The sequence below is a fragment of the Podarcis vaucheri genome, assembly GCF_965113315.1.
Source record: "Podarcis vaucheri genome assembly, chromosome: 4".
Classification (NCBI taxonomy): Eukaryota; Metazoa; Chordata; class Lepidosauria; order Squamata; family Lacertidae; genus Podarcis; species Podarcis vaucheri.
The window spans coordinates 105,107,661-105,124,526 of NC_138762.1; the positions used below are offsets into that span (position 1 = coordinate 105,107,661).

At 44.8% G+C, this 16,866-nt stretch overlaps 1 long non-coding RNA gene across 1 annotated transcript; it reads right to left on the minus strand.

The window, feature by feature from the left end:
• Positions 1–2,158: 2,158 nt before the first annotated feature.
• On the minus strand, positions 2,159–16,370 carry LOC309531772. The gene is made up of 3 exons (XR_014219444.1): positions 16,342–16,370; positions 3,470–3,643; positions 2,159–2,272 (listed from the first exon to the last, which is right to left on the minus strand). It is a non-coding gene; the product is annotated as an uncharacterized lncRNA (long non-coding RNA).
• Positions 16,371–16,866: the final 496 nt, after the last annotated feature.

Genomic DNA, 16,866 nt, shown 5'->3' on the forward strand with positions numbered 1-16,866 from the left:
CTAACATTCATTAATTTTACAATATTTCTGTAGATAGTCTTTGAATTTCTTCCAATCTTCTTTCACCGACTCTTCTCCCTGGTCTCGGATTCTGCCAGTCATTTCTGCCAATTCCATGTAGTCCATCACCTTCATCTGCCATTCTTCCCGGGTGGGTAGATCTTGTGTCTTCCAATACTTTGCAATAAGTATTCTTGCTGCTGCTGTTGCATACATAAAGAAAGTTCTGTCCTTCTTTGGCACCAATTGGCCGACAATGCCCAGGAGAAAGGCCTCTGGTTTCTTCAGGAAGGTATACTTAAATACCTTTTTCATTTCATTATATATCATCTCCCAGAAAGCCTTAATCCTTGGGCATGTCCACCAAAGGTGAAAGAATGTACCTTCCGTTTCTTTACATTTCCAACATTTGTTATCAGGCAAATGATAGATTTTTGCGAGCTTGACTGGGGTCATGTACCACCTGTATATCATTTTCATAATATTCTCTCTTAAGGCATTATATGCCATAAACTTCATACCTGTGCTCCATAACTGTTCCCAGTCAGCAAACATAATATTATGTCCAACATCCTGTGCCCATTTAATCATAACAGATTTCACCGTTTCATCCTGAGTATTCCATTTCAACAGCAAATTATACAATCTTGACAAATTCTTAGTTTTGGGTTCTAACAGTTCTGTTTCTAATTTTGACTTTTCCACCTGGAAGCCAATTTTCTTATCCAAACAGAATTAGGGGACCTGTTATAGTCAGACCAAGCACACACCCAAGTCCTGTACCATCTACTGCAGGTCTACCTTGCTGCATCTCCAGGCCTAAAGATGCAACATGAGATCTCCTATCTCTGAGATCCAGTAGAAAGGGGCAGCCCTGCCACAGAGCAGGGTGAAGTGATCTGCTCCAGGTGGCACCCCTGTGTGCCTGTGTGAATATTTGAAGGCAGAAATGGGTGTCGGAACAGTGCAGCAAAGTGTGCATCTAAAAAGTGCGCGATCTAGTGCTGATAAGTGCCAATTTTTTTTTTTTGCCATTTTATTTATTTATTAATGTTCTTATGTTACATCGGCAAAGAATATCATATTACAATACAATGCTTATTACCATATAAATTTCAACATGTATACAAATTTTATATACAGAGTTTATATACCTAAAGATAACAAAAAAGGAAAGGAAAAGAAACAAGGACAAAAAACTATTCCAAAGTCATATCTGTACCAACCCTTTGGACTTCCTGTCTATCCCGTTGTATATTCCTTTTTTACAATTGAATGTACTCTTATTATTGTATACAGTCATACCTTGGGATAAATGTGCTTCAAGTTAAGTATTTTCGGGTTGCGCTCTGCGGCGACCCGGAAGTAACGGAGCACGTTACTTCCGGGTTTTGCCGCGCGCGCATGTGCAGACTGTCAAAATGACTTCACACGCATGCACAGAAGCGACGAAACGTGACCTGCGCACGCGCAGACACGCAGATGCCAGTTGCATTCATTTCAGGATGTGAACGGGGCTCCGGAACGGATCCTGTTTGCATCCCGAGGTACCACTGTATTTCTTTACATTTTGTCTAATACAGTCTTATATCAATATGTACCCTTGGTCTTATTGCTCAACTCTGTCTCTCTCCAATATCAATCAAATGCTAGCATAGATAGCGAACCTTTGCTGTGTTTTTGAACATATATCTTATATCTATCCCACTTTTCCATAAATTTTTGTTTTTAACTGTCTCTCTTGTAGCTTGTTATGCCAATCAGTTATTGTCGGGACTTCTTCTTCCTTCCACCCCTTTGCCACCAAAGTCCGAGCTGCAGCCGTTGCTAATAAGAATACCTCCCTGCCATTTGGGCTTTGCTTTGGGCACAATGATTGACACTGAGTCAGCACCCCAGATGTGGCTCGCCAGGTGACAAGGACATTCCAGGATGGCTTTCATAATTCCAGGATCGTCCCTGGAAAATAGGGACACTGGGAGGGTATTCAGTCTCCACTGTCCCTAATTCCGAAAGAAACAGGACTGCTGGGTAATTGTTTGGTACCTCTGGAGTCAGTGCTGCTTGGAGACAGGGGTGGTTTGCAACTAAATTTTTATCTATGATTATATATAAGCATTTGCTGCTTACCCCCTGCTTACCCCCTTCAAATCTGTGTCCTATTTCCTCCCTCTCATGATGGAGTTCTTGTTTTTTGGCCATGCATATGTGGTCACTCTGCTCCTGTGGGGTTGGCAAAGTCAAGCGGAATTTTGTGCATGTAGAACTGGATCTGGGAAATGGTTTCAGGGTTAATAACAATATATATGCACACTCCACGTTGCTCTCTTGCCCCTTGAGACCTTCAGGGTTTTATAATGGTGTGGTGCTAATTTGTTGTCACTGTACAGCCTCCAAAAGGGCTGGGCAATAATTTGCAAAAGTCCTGTTATTTGTAATCTTAACAGTGAATTAACAGTACATTATAAAAGTACACTGTAAAGAGAGGGAGACAGTGCTGAAAAATAGCCTTTCCACTCAGCAGAGTGAATTTAAAAGTATGACAAAAATATATTATTATTATTATTATTATTATTATTATTATTATTATTATTATTATTATTATTATTATTATTTTGTATCTTTATGCCAAATATTCAAAAATCCCCGTGAATACCCATTGCCAGTAGCACAAGTAACTGATAAAAAGCAATCATTGAAGGGGAAAAGCGCCACCTATTGTTTTAAATGTGTAATTTTTTTAATGTGCAAACCCCACAAGACGGGACAAGGTATGATTTCCATCTCACAATTTGTTACTAAAATAACAATAAAATGTGTAAATCATATTAAACTGAAAACCTGGCTTTAAACCCAGCATGATGCACTATACGATGGTTCTTAACTGTTCATTCAGGGTTCAGCAACCTAATTCCCAAGCCAGATAAACCAGAATAGTTGGATTTAAGATAATTGTGTCACAGAGACATAAACACTGGTGCCAATTGGGCTAAATCATCATAATACAAGCATTAACCGGGTTGTGGATTAGACTCTAAAAAGTGATGTCACAAATTACAAGCATTCCATCTTGTTTTAATAATATTCCCCAAATGGCACATTAACGTAGTGGAGAAAAAATGGGCTATGAAGTATCTTAAATTGCAGTTGCAAAATCTCCATGGTAAATGTACGGGCCATAAATTGTATGGGCCTCATCCAGACACTTAAGCACTGGACAACCCGCACTTACAGAGCTTTCCTCAGAATTTCAATGAAAGAGCACAGTGGAATTCAGAAGTGTTTGTGTTTGATTGTGACGTGTCCTGTAATGTTTTATCTGGAAACCCTGTAATCCAGATCCATTCTAATTTACTGCTAGGTCTTATTTTCTTTCACGTCCTTCTTGTTGCTGGCATCCGTCTGTCTTGAGAGACAATGGAAGACTGTGCAGTTGGGGGAAAGGCAAACTGTTGGAGAGTTACTGCACCTGTTGCAGAGACTGATATAGGAGAGACATGTTTCATTGCAGTTGGGGCAGATGAAGGTGTCCGGTTTTGCTGTTACAGATACACCATGGTGTTTCTTCTCTCTGTGATCCTCTCAGCAGTCATTCCTCCTCTAGTCTCTGCTGTGTTTACATGACCTGACTGTCTGTGGTCATCTGTAAGGGATTCCCATATGGTGGTGTTAATGTTGCCAGCCCTTATGTCATGTTTACAGACATCTTTATAACATAGAGTATACCTGAAGGAGCATCTCCACCTCCATCATTCAGCCTGGACACTGAGGTCCAGTGCCGAGGGCCTTCTGGCGGTTCCCTCATTGCAAGAAGTGAGGTTACAGGGAACCAGACAGAGGGCCTTCTCGGTAGTGGTGCCCGCCCTGTGGAAAGCCCTCCCTTCAGATGTGAAGGAAATAAGCAGCTATCCTATCTTTAAAAGACATCTGAAGCCAGCCCTGTTTAGGGAAGCTTTTAATATTTAATGCTGTACTGTTTTTAACATTTGATTGGGAGCCGCCCAGAGTGGCTGGGGAAACTCAGCCAGATGGGCGGGGTATAAATAATAAATTATTATTATTAGAGTTGATCAAGCCTGGTGCCTGAAGCCAGCTCCTCATAAAGCACTTCCTTGGGGCGCCTGCCATCTTCCATTCTGTGGACATCACCAAGCCAGCGTAGACGCCACTGAGACAGGAGTGTGAACACACTGGGAATGTGGACTTGGGAGAGCACATCTTTGTTTGAGACTTTGCCTTGCCATGTGATGTCCAAAATCTTCCTGACACAGCAAATACACTTTGTGTAGATTGACACTAAGCATGCCAACAGCAAAATCTGTATCTGAACACCTGTCTTAAAACTTTTTAATTTGTATGAAAAGAGAATAAAGGAAGTGTTCATGATAAGTTCCGGCACCTCTTCTTCAAGAAAAATAGCACTGCCCAAGACCTATTTCAAATGCTTGCAAAATGGGTGGCAGATATGAAGTATTGCTGGAAAAGTTGTATTAGCAAAGAAGGCGCATCTCTGATTGTGTAAACTGTATTTTCCCCAGCACTGAGTAGGATTCACAGGGAATGTTTCTCAGAAGTTTCTTCCACACAGGTTTAGAATTTGGTTTCTCCCTTTTAAGAAAATAAGCAAGTAAATGTGCAGTGGCAATTGAGCTCCTTCTTTGCCCATTAACAAATCCATTGCTTTGGATAAGGAAAAATGAGTCCATTATTGCAATCAAGAGGTTTGGCAGTTTCTATGGAAAAATATCTGGACCATTTTTATTATTTGATTTATATATTATGGACATTTCTACACCTTCCATATAAATTTCCAGGGTAGCTTACAAGAAATGGAAAATAAAATATTATAAAACTAAAAAAGGCAGCAAGAGCTCAAAAGCCAAATAAAAGCAATCAGTAGGTATAAAATAAAATACAAAGGCCTGTGAAAAGAAACAGTTTTCTGGCACTGAATGGTCAACAAAATAGATGCCAGGTGGGCATGTGTTTATTGCAGGGGTGGGGAACCTATTTCGTTCCATGGGCCTGATCCTTATCAGGATCAATCTAGTGGGCCTGATTGGACATTATGATATCACATGATAGACAGCTGAGTGACCCTACACATATTCAAAATGTATTGTACAGGCATAGATGTCAACTTACAGATTTGAAAATAAGGGACCAGCGGCCTCGGAAATAAGGGATCAGCAGCCAAAATAAGGGATTTTCAGAGCACATGTATGTTCAACTTCTGAGCCCCTCCGAGCCAAAGGCAGAAAGCCCAGCCAGCAGCCAAACGAAGCCTCAAGCGGTGGTTCCCACAATGCAGCAACCCGGCAAAGGGGATGCAGCAAGGAAAACCACTGTCACCTCTCCGCTGGGAAGTGCTGAGCAAAGGCGAGTCCCCAGGCAACGCGGCCGATTTGATCGGCACAAGGCATGCAAGCCTCACCCCCCAGTCGTTCTTAGACTCCTTATTGGGTGAGTAACACAGCCAAGCAACACAGTTGGCGCCTCCCTCCTCCCTGGCTGGCAGGGAGGGAGGGAGAGGATCTGCTTCCTTTGAAACCAGGAAATTTAAGGGACATAATCAATAAGGGACAGCAGCGGGTCACGGTGCTGGGATAAGGGACTTTCCCGCCAAATAAGGGACGGTTGACAGCTATGTGTACAGGGTTTTCAAGTGCTGGATAGCCAGTTGGCTGTAGAGCACTTGGAAACCTGCAATGGCTTCAAAGCCCTTTTGCTGTTTGCAAAGGGATTTAAGGCAGCCCCTGTGTTCCCATGTTAGCTGCTGGAACCTCAGACAGGAGTGGGGGGGAGGAGGGCTGTGTGAATGTGCTTTGCAGAAGAGCTGTTTGAAGGTGGGGGGAGGCCATTTCAAACAGCCATTTTGCAAAAATGCTTTCAATCTCCACGTTCCTGTCCAAGCAGCCTGTCTTAAAACACTTGGCAAAGGCACTCTTTGAAGTGGCTCCGTGGTTCTTCAAGTGGGTTGTGGGGGACAAGAGATAGAAGGCTGCATTGTACACACTCCTTTGTTCTTTCACTCACCTGCTCGCTTAAAGGAGACGTTCCTGCCCATCAGTTGACATCACCAGTGATATCAGTGGTTGGGTATGGATTGGGGGAAATGGCTTCATGGACCAAACTGGACTCCCTGGCAGGCTGGCTGATGGTTCCCCATCCCTGTTCTAGGGGGAACATTCCATACTTTGAATATGAGAAGGTCCTTTGCCTGGTACCCACAAACCTTGCTTCAGATGGCAAGGGAACCCACAAAAGTCTCTCTCTGCTGAAGATCCTATTATTTATAAGATTTATAAACTGCTTGATCAAAAACAAACAAAGAAACAAAAAACCCCACCCCTCTCCAAATGGTGTAGAAATAAACTTGGAGATAAATTACACCTTAAGTTCAGAGCAGAGATGAAGGCATATGATGCTTCTTAGTTTTGTATTCTCTACAGGCCAGTGGAAAGGCTGCTATTGATTGGCCACACACCAATGTCAGGACATTGGACAAAGCAGATCTAGTAGCTGGGCTTCCTACCTGGGAAATCAGAGCTGCCACTGAATTTCCCCTAAAGCAACATTTTGAAACAAATTTGAAGGTTCTTGCTTGGTCAATTCAAGCAGAGCAAGTAAGTGATGGATAAGACAAGCAAAGTATGTCACTAGCAGGCGGAATATGTGATCAGAAATACTGTCCAACACTAGATACTGTATTACCATGCCATGCCATGCTGTTTAACAGGTCAAAAATATATCCTGTCCCTTTCTCTCATTTCCTGCTTTGGCAGTAGAGCAGGGGTGGCAACCTGTGATCCTACAGATGTTGGATTCTGGCACCCATCATCCCTGACCATGTAACCATGCTGGTTGGAGTTTTAGGGAGTCAGGAGCCAAAGAACATCAGGTTAGGGGCCTAGGTTGCCCACCAATTTAGTATGAAGGCTCAAATTAGCACTTGCACTCCAGTGCTGGGCACACTTGCATAAAAAGAACTGGGTGTGGAGAAATTTCACTAATCTTATTAAAATTATTTAAGCTGTTATCTTGTTATCATTTTACCTGACCAGGTTCTACAAATTCTAGTCAAATGTTAGATGACGTTTATGGGAAATTAATCTACCGTCACGGAAATTCCCTTTGTTCCCTCACAATTGCTTATCCATTTCTCCTGAACATCTTGTCTCAACTTTCCATTTAAGGTGGCAACTTAAATGTACACATAGCCTTTCTGAGAAATTCTGCTAATCTTCACAAACAGTTTTTCTTCCTCCAAATAGTTACACACCTTTGTTCTAATAGAGTCAGAGGTGTTCTCAGGTGCATACGACTTCTTCCTAAATAAACGTAATGTTTTATTTTAGTACAAAACACAACTGAGGCTCAGAGTCTCTAACTGTAGTAGGATAACTTAACAAAAGGGTTTCTTTCCCCACCTTACAGTTATTTGCTCTTCATTCACAGAACTAGTGCTGTGCCTTACTACAGTGGTGCCTCGCAAGACGAAAAGAATCCGTTCTGTGATTCTCTTCGTCTAGCAGTTTTTTCGTCTTGCGAAGCAAGCCCATTGAAGGATTAGCGGATTAGCGCTATTAGCACTATTAGTGCTATTAGCGGCTTTTAGCGGCTTATCTGCTGATCGGATCAGCTGATAAGCGGCTTAGCGGCTTAGAAAAAAGGGGGGGAACCCCGCAGGAACTCGCAAGGCATTGTCGTCTTGCGAAGCAAGCCCATAGGAAATTCGTTTTGCGAAGCACCTCCAAAAGGGAAAACTCTTTCGTCTAGCGAGTTTTCCGTCTTGCGAGGCATTCGTCTTGCGGGGCACCACTGTACAAGCTTGCCTTCAACAAGGGCTCAACTCGAGATGTTTCCTGTGACAGGAATGAAGTCCTGGAAAGGATGTTGTAATAAAAAAACAGAACATGTGCAGAGTGTATTAAAGAAACAACTTCCCCATGTAAAGCCAAAAGTCAGAGACCATGATTTATTTTAGGCATTGTTAAACTATATAATAAATAGCAATAACCAGCTCTTAGGGCTAGTTATTGATACATAATGAGTGCAAAATTAAGTGCTGCCGGCCTACTACTCTTAACGCCTGAAATGTGGTCCTTTTAAGTGGGGTTAGTTCACAGGTGCCCATTCCTCTCAGTTTAGAGAAAGCAAGTGAAATATGTGTATGTGTGAACCAGGTCTGTTGAAATCAAGGGGACAAACACTTCATGAAAAGAAAGGCTGTAGCGTTCCCTTAGTCCCAGTAATGTGCAGAAGAGTGCATCCTGTAACATCTATTTGAAGGGAAATCCTCAAAGAAATCCACGAGACTTACTTCCAAGTAAATGTGTTTAGGAACGCCAGCCGTTTAAATTTACGCGCTGCAGATTAACTCGTTTGAAGATAACGGCCACATACATTATTTGTGAAGGTTATCGTGTGCATACTTTGATATATCCTTAGTATGTTTCAAAGCCCCCCCCTCCCAATGGGCATTAATGACGCACATATTGTGACTTTGATATTGTAGGGTTCAGTAATGAATACTTCATTGCCTGCTGGTTCAATGACTTCTGTGGAAATTCATGGAGCATGCAGCCAAAGGGAAAAGGTAACTGTTATTATTTCAAATGAAGATTTTATGTCTTAGTGGCATTGTGAAAGATTGACCTTCACATGAGATATTGCTGTTCTTGCATTACCACCCCGGTGTCAATAGAAAACTGCTTTTAATCTACACAAAGGGGGCTGTTATCCTCTCCAACGCATGGGGGATTATCATGCTTAACTCTCCAGCACATCCAGAGGCCAGAAGGGGGGAGAAAAAGGCCCATGGAACGATTGCTGCACCATGGCAGAACAATTTCTTGAACATATATCAAACGTTCTGATTTTTAAAAAGCAAAAAATGTGGTTCCATTTAATGTTCAGCAACACTCCTGGAGAGAGGCATGTTTAGGTATAAGTTTGCTTTTGCAATTTGATTAAAATGTTATCGTGAGACTTGCTATTCAATATTGATGAGCAGGCTCCTAGTCAGAACATGGATTTTTTTTTGGGGGGGCATGCAATGAGCCACCTCACCCCCTTTTCTTCCAGGGCAGCTAACACTTCCCTTCTGTTGAGTGATTTTGAGAGGCACTAGTTAAGCTGCCTTCTGACTGAGGTCTGGATCTCATAAACAACAAAGCCCCATTCATTACATGGAGGGGGAGATCAAGGCCGTGGTCACTGGATCCACTCCTTCTGTCCTATCCTGGTTCTGTTATGCCAGAAGTGGTTTAGTCATGCTGGCCACATGACCCGGAAAGCTGTCTGTGGACAAACGCCAGCTCCCTCGGCCAGCAAAGCGAGATGAGCGCCGCAACCCCAGAGCTGCCTTTGACTGGACTTAACCATCCAGGGGTCCTTTACCTTACCTGGTCCCTCCTTTCCATGTGTTGGAGTCTGGCAGTCTGAAGTGAGCAGCCTTCAGTGATCAAGATTCAAAATTCTTCCGGATGCCTTCATGTGCTGTATTGTTTTTAATATTCAGTTGGAAGCCGCCCAGAGTGGCTGGGGAAACCCAGCCAGATGGGCGGGGAAAAATAAATTATTATTATTATTATTATTATTATTATTATTATTATTATTATTATTATTATCATGAGTACCACAGGCTTCAGCCGGGTAGTAATCAATGGTGCATATGTGTGCCTGAACAGCAGACCTTCCAAGTGTCCCTATTTTCCATGGACTTCCCTGGTTTAAAGAAGCTGCCCCGGTTTCTGATTTGATCCCAGAATGTCCCTCTTTTCCTTAGAATGTCCCTATTTTCACTGGAGAAATGTTGGAGGGTAAGGAGTTATCCCACTCCTGAGCGGTCTGAAGGTAATCCTGTATAGGGAAGATTTTTAAAATGCTTATTGTTTTATTATGTTTTTATATATGTTGCCAATCTGCCCATAGTGGCTGGGGAAACCCAGAAAGATGTGTGGGGTATAAATAGTAAAAATATCATTATGGAATGGGACGTCCCTATTTTCATCAGAGAAATGTTGGAGGGTGTGGAATAGTGCTCTGGAGATGTGGTAGACTTGCCAAGACTGTAAATTTTCAGTTAATGGGTCATACCATACATTTAAAGCTCGCCTCCACAAAGAACCTCGGGCACCCTAGTTTGTTAGGGGTGCTGTGAATTGTAGCACTGTGAAGGGAAAACTACAGTTCCCAAGGTTCTTTCGGAGAAGCCGTGACTGTAAAAGTCCTATAGATGTGCTATGGTGTGGATGTGGTGGAAGATTCCTTCATACAAACACGCACATAAAACTATGCACACCGTATAAAATTAAAACACCCACTATGAAAGTGGAATTTTGCTTTTCTATGAGGCAGCAGTCAGTCACGTGAGACCCCACCTATGGCCTGAAGTGGTACAGCCCAGACACAAATTTACTTTCTCCTCTGTGGTTTGTAAGATAGGTTTGAGAGTGGAGACAGGGTAAACAAAGGACTCAGATAGACTGGTAAAGAAAAAGCGATTGACATGTGTTGTATATGTGATGCAACGTTGTGCCACCAGATGGCGATGTGGAGTCCCGTTTTTCTTGACCTGTTTTCCCTGTTTAAATTTGCAATGCTTTAAACTGAAACGCTTCTTTGTCTAGACCCAGCCAAAGGTAACAGAAGCGAAGGATAACAGAGGCAAAGGACAGGTAGAAAGGGATGAACACTGACAAATGCGTCTACATGTCTTCTTTGTTTCTTGTTGGGGATTTCTTGTTGGGTTTTGAGCTCAGATTTGAAAGAAAAGAAGTGTTCGCCACGAAGGAGTTGCGAGAGAGGACATGAATCAGGAGGGAAATGAATGGAGAACCTGGGCTCGCACAAGAAATGTGCCGGTGTACTGGGGACATTGAGGGCTTTGGATCAGCTATATATTTCGTAATGCTGTCAGCCAGACACAGCCTTATGGATACACCAAGGCATAAATGCAAAGATACAAGGGCATTATACCACTGCAAGACTTAGAACAGAAGCCGGTGTCATTTGTGCAGTGGTGGAGATTTGCATGTGATATTTCAGATGATTCTGTCATCAGGGCACATCGAAAGAGAATAAATCATTATGGTTGCAATTTGCATAACATTATATATTTGAGAAATCTGTAAATGCTACAGTTCTTTTAACAGATCCTACCTTACCGGCTCCCCTCCCCCCCTTTGCATTTCCAGATCAATAAAGCAGCTGTAGATCTCTATTAATATCTATACATTTGCATCTGCCGAGTGAAAAGTTTTAAATATTAAAAAGCTGTATTGCAGGCTATATATCATCTGCTCTTACAAGACAGGAGTGACAGTATTAAGATGCACATTCAGGATAGCACTCTTTCTACTTTGAACGCTGTCAAGAACAAAGTGCTTTACAGACTTAAAATAAATCTAGGTACTAATCCATTGAATTTCTGACAACGGGAGCCCAAGGTTTCCATGCACTTAGCTGAGTACCACATAAGAGCTTGTGCATTATTTATGTCCACTAATGGTGTTGCAATGCTCTCTGCATGAAGCGGTGACAGTGCAATCTGCTAAGATAGCGGCTGCTACGGACAAAGCAATCCATTTTCCTGAACTTGAATTTTTGACAGAATACTCTATTAATGCCAATTCTGCTTAAGTAAATGCTGAGCAGGGGTCAGTTGTTCCTTCTCTCCCTCTCTCCTTTTCCTCCCCACCCCATTTCCTCCAAATCTCTTACTATTTAAGACACCACTGCCATAAAACCAAAAATGATGTTTGCTGGCTTGCCAAATCTGCCGTACAAGCTGCACATGATAAAGGTCAGCCTAGGCTTTCCCCCCTTTCCTTTTCTGAAATCCACTAGCATTTCGCCTGACAGAAAGAGCACTTATCTTGGAAGAGGGAAGCATGGAACACATTGGCTTCAGAGCCATTATACTCTTTAGGGGATCTCAAGATTTAACAGCGCAATCCTATACGTCGGAGTGGGGAACATCCAGCCCACATGCCTGATTAGGCCCACCAATGTCTACTCATTTGGCCTGCCAGGCCACTTTGGCCAAGCCACACTCACCATGCCCATATATGTCAGGCAGTGTGGGGTAGCTACAGCCGTGACTGGGCCAAAATGGGGTTTGCAGGCACTGTTTGTAAGAGGGTCAGCACTGGCTGCAAAGCTAGTCTCTGAATATCAGCTGATTGCCGGGGCTTCAAAGCACAGTGGAAACTTGGTTTTTTGGTGCTTGAAGAGAGCGCCGCTCAACTGAGACGCTGGCAACAAGCTGGGATCAGCTGCGCTAGGGAGCTCCCCTTTGGAACTGGTGGTAGGCAGGTAATAATTTTATTTGGTTAGCTATAAGCCGTATCAAGAGAGGAGAAAAGCCAGAGCTGAGCCACAAATTTAGCTCTTAATTTTCTGGCCGCCAGTGCAAATAAAAACTCATGCTGGGGGGATTGCAGGAAACAACTTAGATTCAAAGGCCTTCTTCCAGTGCTTTAAATACAAGCTGCTTTCCATGGAGAGGAGAGGGGAAAATACATGCTCTGTTAAAACTGAAGTATTTGAGAAAGATTATTTCTAGGAAAGCAGTTTGTATCCCAAACACCTCTTGCAGCTGCTTCTCAGCAGAGGGGAAAGTGTTCCTTTTAAAGAAGCATTTCTCACTCCGCAGAGCCTTCAAAGGGCCTCGCTGAAACCAACAACCAGCTGATCCGCAGCTACAGAGAGTTTTTGGGAAGGCACGCTCCCAGTGCGCTCCTTGGAAGCGCATCTTCAAAAAAGATTTCAAGAATGAGGTTACGAAGTTCCTTTGAAATTTGACTGAGTGGTGGTCCCACTCACTTGTCTAAGGTGGTCCATGAGCTGGGGGATAAATCCATGTTCTGTTAGAGAAGCAGAAATGGGTTTCCCAAACCTAACAAATTTTAGCTTCTGATGGGCTCCACCCCTGGCTCAAAGCAGGAGCTGGAAATGAACCACAAAACCAGGAAGCATCAGCCAGCAGGGGGGAAAGAAGGGAGGAAAACTAATACAGTGGTACAGTGGTGCCTCGCAAGACGAAATTAATTCGTTCCGCAAGTTTTTTCTTTTTGCGAGTTTTTCGTCTTGCGAAGCACGGTTTCCCATAGGAATGCATTGAAAATCAATCAATGCGTTCCTATGGAAATTGCCTTCAGACCAGGTCTGGGGACAGTCTGTCCCCCGACCTCTTCTGAAGGCTGGGGGGGGACAAGGGCTTTTCTTCCCACCGCCAGCCTTCAGAAGGCTGTTCTGAAGGCTGGCGGTGGGAAGAAAAGCCCTTCTCCCCACCTCCCGCCCCGCAAGCTCCGGGGACAGGAGGGCTTTGCTGCCGACCGCCAGCATTTTAAAAGCCCCCGCTGTCCCGGGGCGATTTTAAAATGCTGGCGGGCGGCAGCGAAGCCTCCACTGTCCCGGGGCGATTTTAAAATGCTGGCGGGCAGCAGCGAAGGCTTCGCTGCTGCCCGCCAGCATTTTAAGATCGCCCAGGACAGCGGAGAAGTTTCCGCTGCCCCGGGGGCTTTTAAAATGCTGGGGGTCGGCAGCGAAGGTTTCGCTGCCGCCCGCCAGCATTTTAAGATCGCCCGGGACAGCAGAGAAGTCTCCGCTGTCCCGGGAAGGAAGGCGGGGGGGGGAGCAAAGACTTTTGCCCCCCGCCGGCCTTCAGAAGAGGTCCAAGACCTCTTCTGAAGGCCGGCGGAGGGCGAAAGTCTTTGCTCCCGACCGCCAGCATTTTAAAAGAGGTCCCCGGAGATTTCCCTATGGGCTTTCTTCTTGCGAAGCAAGCCCATAGGGAAATTCGTCTTGCGGAACGACTCAAAAACGGAAAACACTTTCGTCTTGCGAGTTTTTCGTTTTGCGAGGCGTTCGTCTTGCGAGGTACCACTGTACAGTGGTTACAGATGATTCAGGTTACAGACTCCGCTAACTTCAGGTTAAGCACTTTGCTTCAGGATGACAACAGAAATCGTGTGGCGGTGGCGTGGTGGCAGTGGGAGGCCCCATTAGCTAAAGTGGTGTTTCAGGTTAAGAACAGTTTCAGGTTAAGAACGGACCTCTGGAATGAATTAAGTACTTAATCCAAGGTGGCACTGTAATAAAATCATAGAATTGTAGAGGGTCATCTAGTCTAAAGCCCTGCCATGGAGGAATCTCAACTAAAGCATACTTGACAGGTGGCCATCCAACCTCTGCTCAAAAACTTCCAAGGAAGGAGAGTCCACCATCTCTCATGGGAGTCCATTCAACTGTCAAACAGCTCTTACAGCTAGAAAGTTCTTCCTGATGTTTAATAGGAATCTCCTTTCTTGTAACTTGAAGCCATTGTTTTGAGTCCTACCCTCCAGAGAAGGAGAAAACAAGCTTGCTGCACCTTCCTTGTTATGTTGAAACCTATCCTATTTCTTGTAACCTTTCTTCCCCTGCAAAGGAAGCTTCAAGTTTTCCGCATTTTTCTCAGTGCATTAGAATTTCCTTAGAATTTCAGTGGGTGCAATTTTGGGGTTACATATCATTGCAAGGTAGTCCTGGGTGGTGTTCCCCCCTCCGTTCCATGAAATATTTTACTCAGAGTAGACCCATTGAAATTGCTGGCTCTAACTTAGGGCAGCTCCATGTCCAATTATCCTGTGCTGGACCCGGGTGGGGGATGGGGTTACTGTGAGGTGTGGTCAGTGTCTGGTCCTGGGTTGAGGGTCTGGAGACTGTCCACCAAGGGGGAAGCGGGGTCCAAAGCAGGAAGCTGGGCGTGGTCGGGAACTCCGGAAAAAGAGGTCTGGGTGCTGGCAGAAACAGGTTTCCAACGTTGTTGCTCCCGCAACCTGGGACTGGGCTGACTGGCCTTTATCTCCTTTGGGGCATAGGGCGGTCCTGGCCCACAGGTGACCCGCCTCTCCTGGCCTTAAGGCGAGCACTCCTCCTGAGAGAACCCAGTTCCCTCCGCCTCTCTGCCCTGAGCCTCTGCAGCTCAGGAGAGGCTGGAGGGTTACTGGACCCAGAGGCAACCTCACCTTCCCCTGACAGAGCTGGGAGAGGCGCACCTGCAGGCAATGGGTCCTCAATCACCTCCAGAGCCAGAGTGGATACATCTGGTATCTGCTCCTGAGGATCTGGCACAGGTGCAGGCCCTTCAGATTCAAGCCCCTGCCCCGGCTCAGCCGGCCCTGGAGGCAGGGACTCCTGTACAGGCTGGGACTCCTCAGGTTCAGATTCTGAATCAGATTCCCAGGCCACCACATATCCCCTTTTCTGCCCCCTGCAAGAACCTCCTCTTTAAAGTCAAATAGGAACAAACGGAAATCTGCAGAAAACCTGAATGGACGTTTGCTCCAAGTGAGCGCTAAAGAGCAAGGTCCAGCAAGGGCATGCCTCCTCACCACCAGGCAGCCAGTAAACAAAAACTGAAGAAGGGAGGGTGGGAAGTCCAGCACCGACTGCTGCAGAGGCCCCAGAGAACGGAGCAGAGGGAAGAAGTTCTCCCTCATATCTGCTCCCAAGTTCTTCCACTTCACACCCCCATAATGGGCCAGAGGGCCATGCAGGCACGTCCTCAGCAGTTGTTGTGGCAAGGTGGGGCTGAAGCACCTCCTCCCACCATGCCAAAGTTGGGGCGGGGGGAAACCAGCCCCGCAAAGACCAGTGGCCCCTCCGGGTGAGGCCCTGAGGGAACCGGCACTTCCATGCCAGTGCAAATAGCAGCTTATGAGGGGGCAGGTTTTTTTTTTATTATTATCAGGGACACATCAAGGGGGAATTGTGTATTGTCATGTGAACAAACTGCCCTAGTTGGTGGTGTTGCTGTTACTTTCACTACACAGGGATATCAGAAAATGGCAAAGATTTGGCAGAAACATACTTAAAACCTCCCTCCTGAGCCAAATCTTCTCGTCCAGCTCAAATGTATCTCCATATTATCCAAGTCCTTCCCTCCCTCCCTCCCTCCCTCCTTCCTTCCTTCCTTCCTTCCTTCCTTCCTTCCTTCCTTCCTTCCTTCCTTCCTTCCCTTTTTAGCCCTCCCCCCACCAAACACACAAATAAAATGAAGGGAATGAAAATGGAAGATGCCTGCATTAGTGTAGCATATTGCAAATGTGCAGTACCTTCTGTTCAAAATTATCTTGCACAGATTGTATCGTATGCTTAAATACATGGACAGTCGTATTTACAAAAAAAGCATACAAGTCATTTCATTCTGTTGGGGAAATAAGCAGAAGCAAGAGAGAGAGAGAGAGAGAGGAAATATTTAAGATGCTATACACCAGAGCATGCAAAATGGCCTGGCAGCATTCACATTGGTGGATAAATATAAATAAATACATATACAACTCTGCTTACATATCTGAAAGATGAAATATTCACTTCAGGGAGCCAAGGCACACAGCTTGTGAGTAAAGATGGCACTTCTCTTGTGTTTCCAACTAAATGAACCAACCGCTGTGCATTTAGGAAGGGTAAGCACTGCTGCTCTATGTCCCAAACTGACTGAGGTCTTCTGGCCACAGAGTCAACCTCAAACCTGCCCTGGGACCTCACGATGAAGGACAGGTGAGAAATCTTATAAATCATCAGCAGCACACAAGTGAATGGCCAAGAGGCCAGAAAGCAAAGAGGCATTTCTGCTTCATCCCACACAGATCATGAGAACTGGTAGCTTATGGACGATGATGTGGCCATATTTGGGGGCGGAGGGAGTAACCAATCACAGACGACTTGTCCTTATTTTGTGCAAGCAGCTCCTGTTTATCCCTGGCAAAATGCTGTCCCTGTTTCCTCTCAGCTTTGCCTTTGGGGATGCTTTTTGGAAAATGTTTAGTGTGTGCATGTGCATTGAAGTCCAGGAGCTCTTTTCCTCCAACCCCA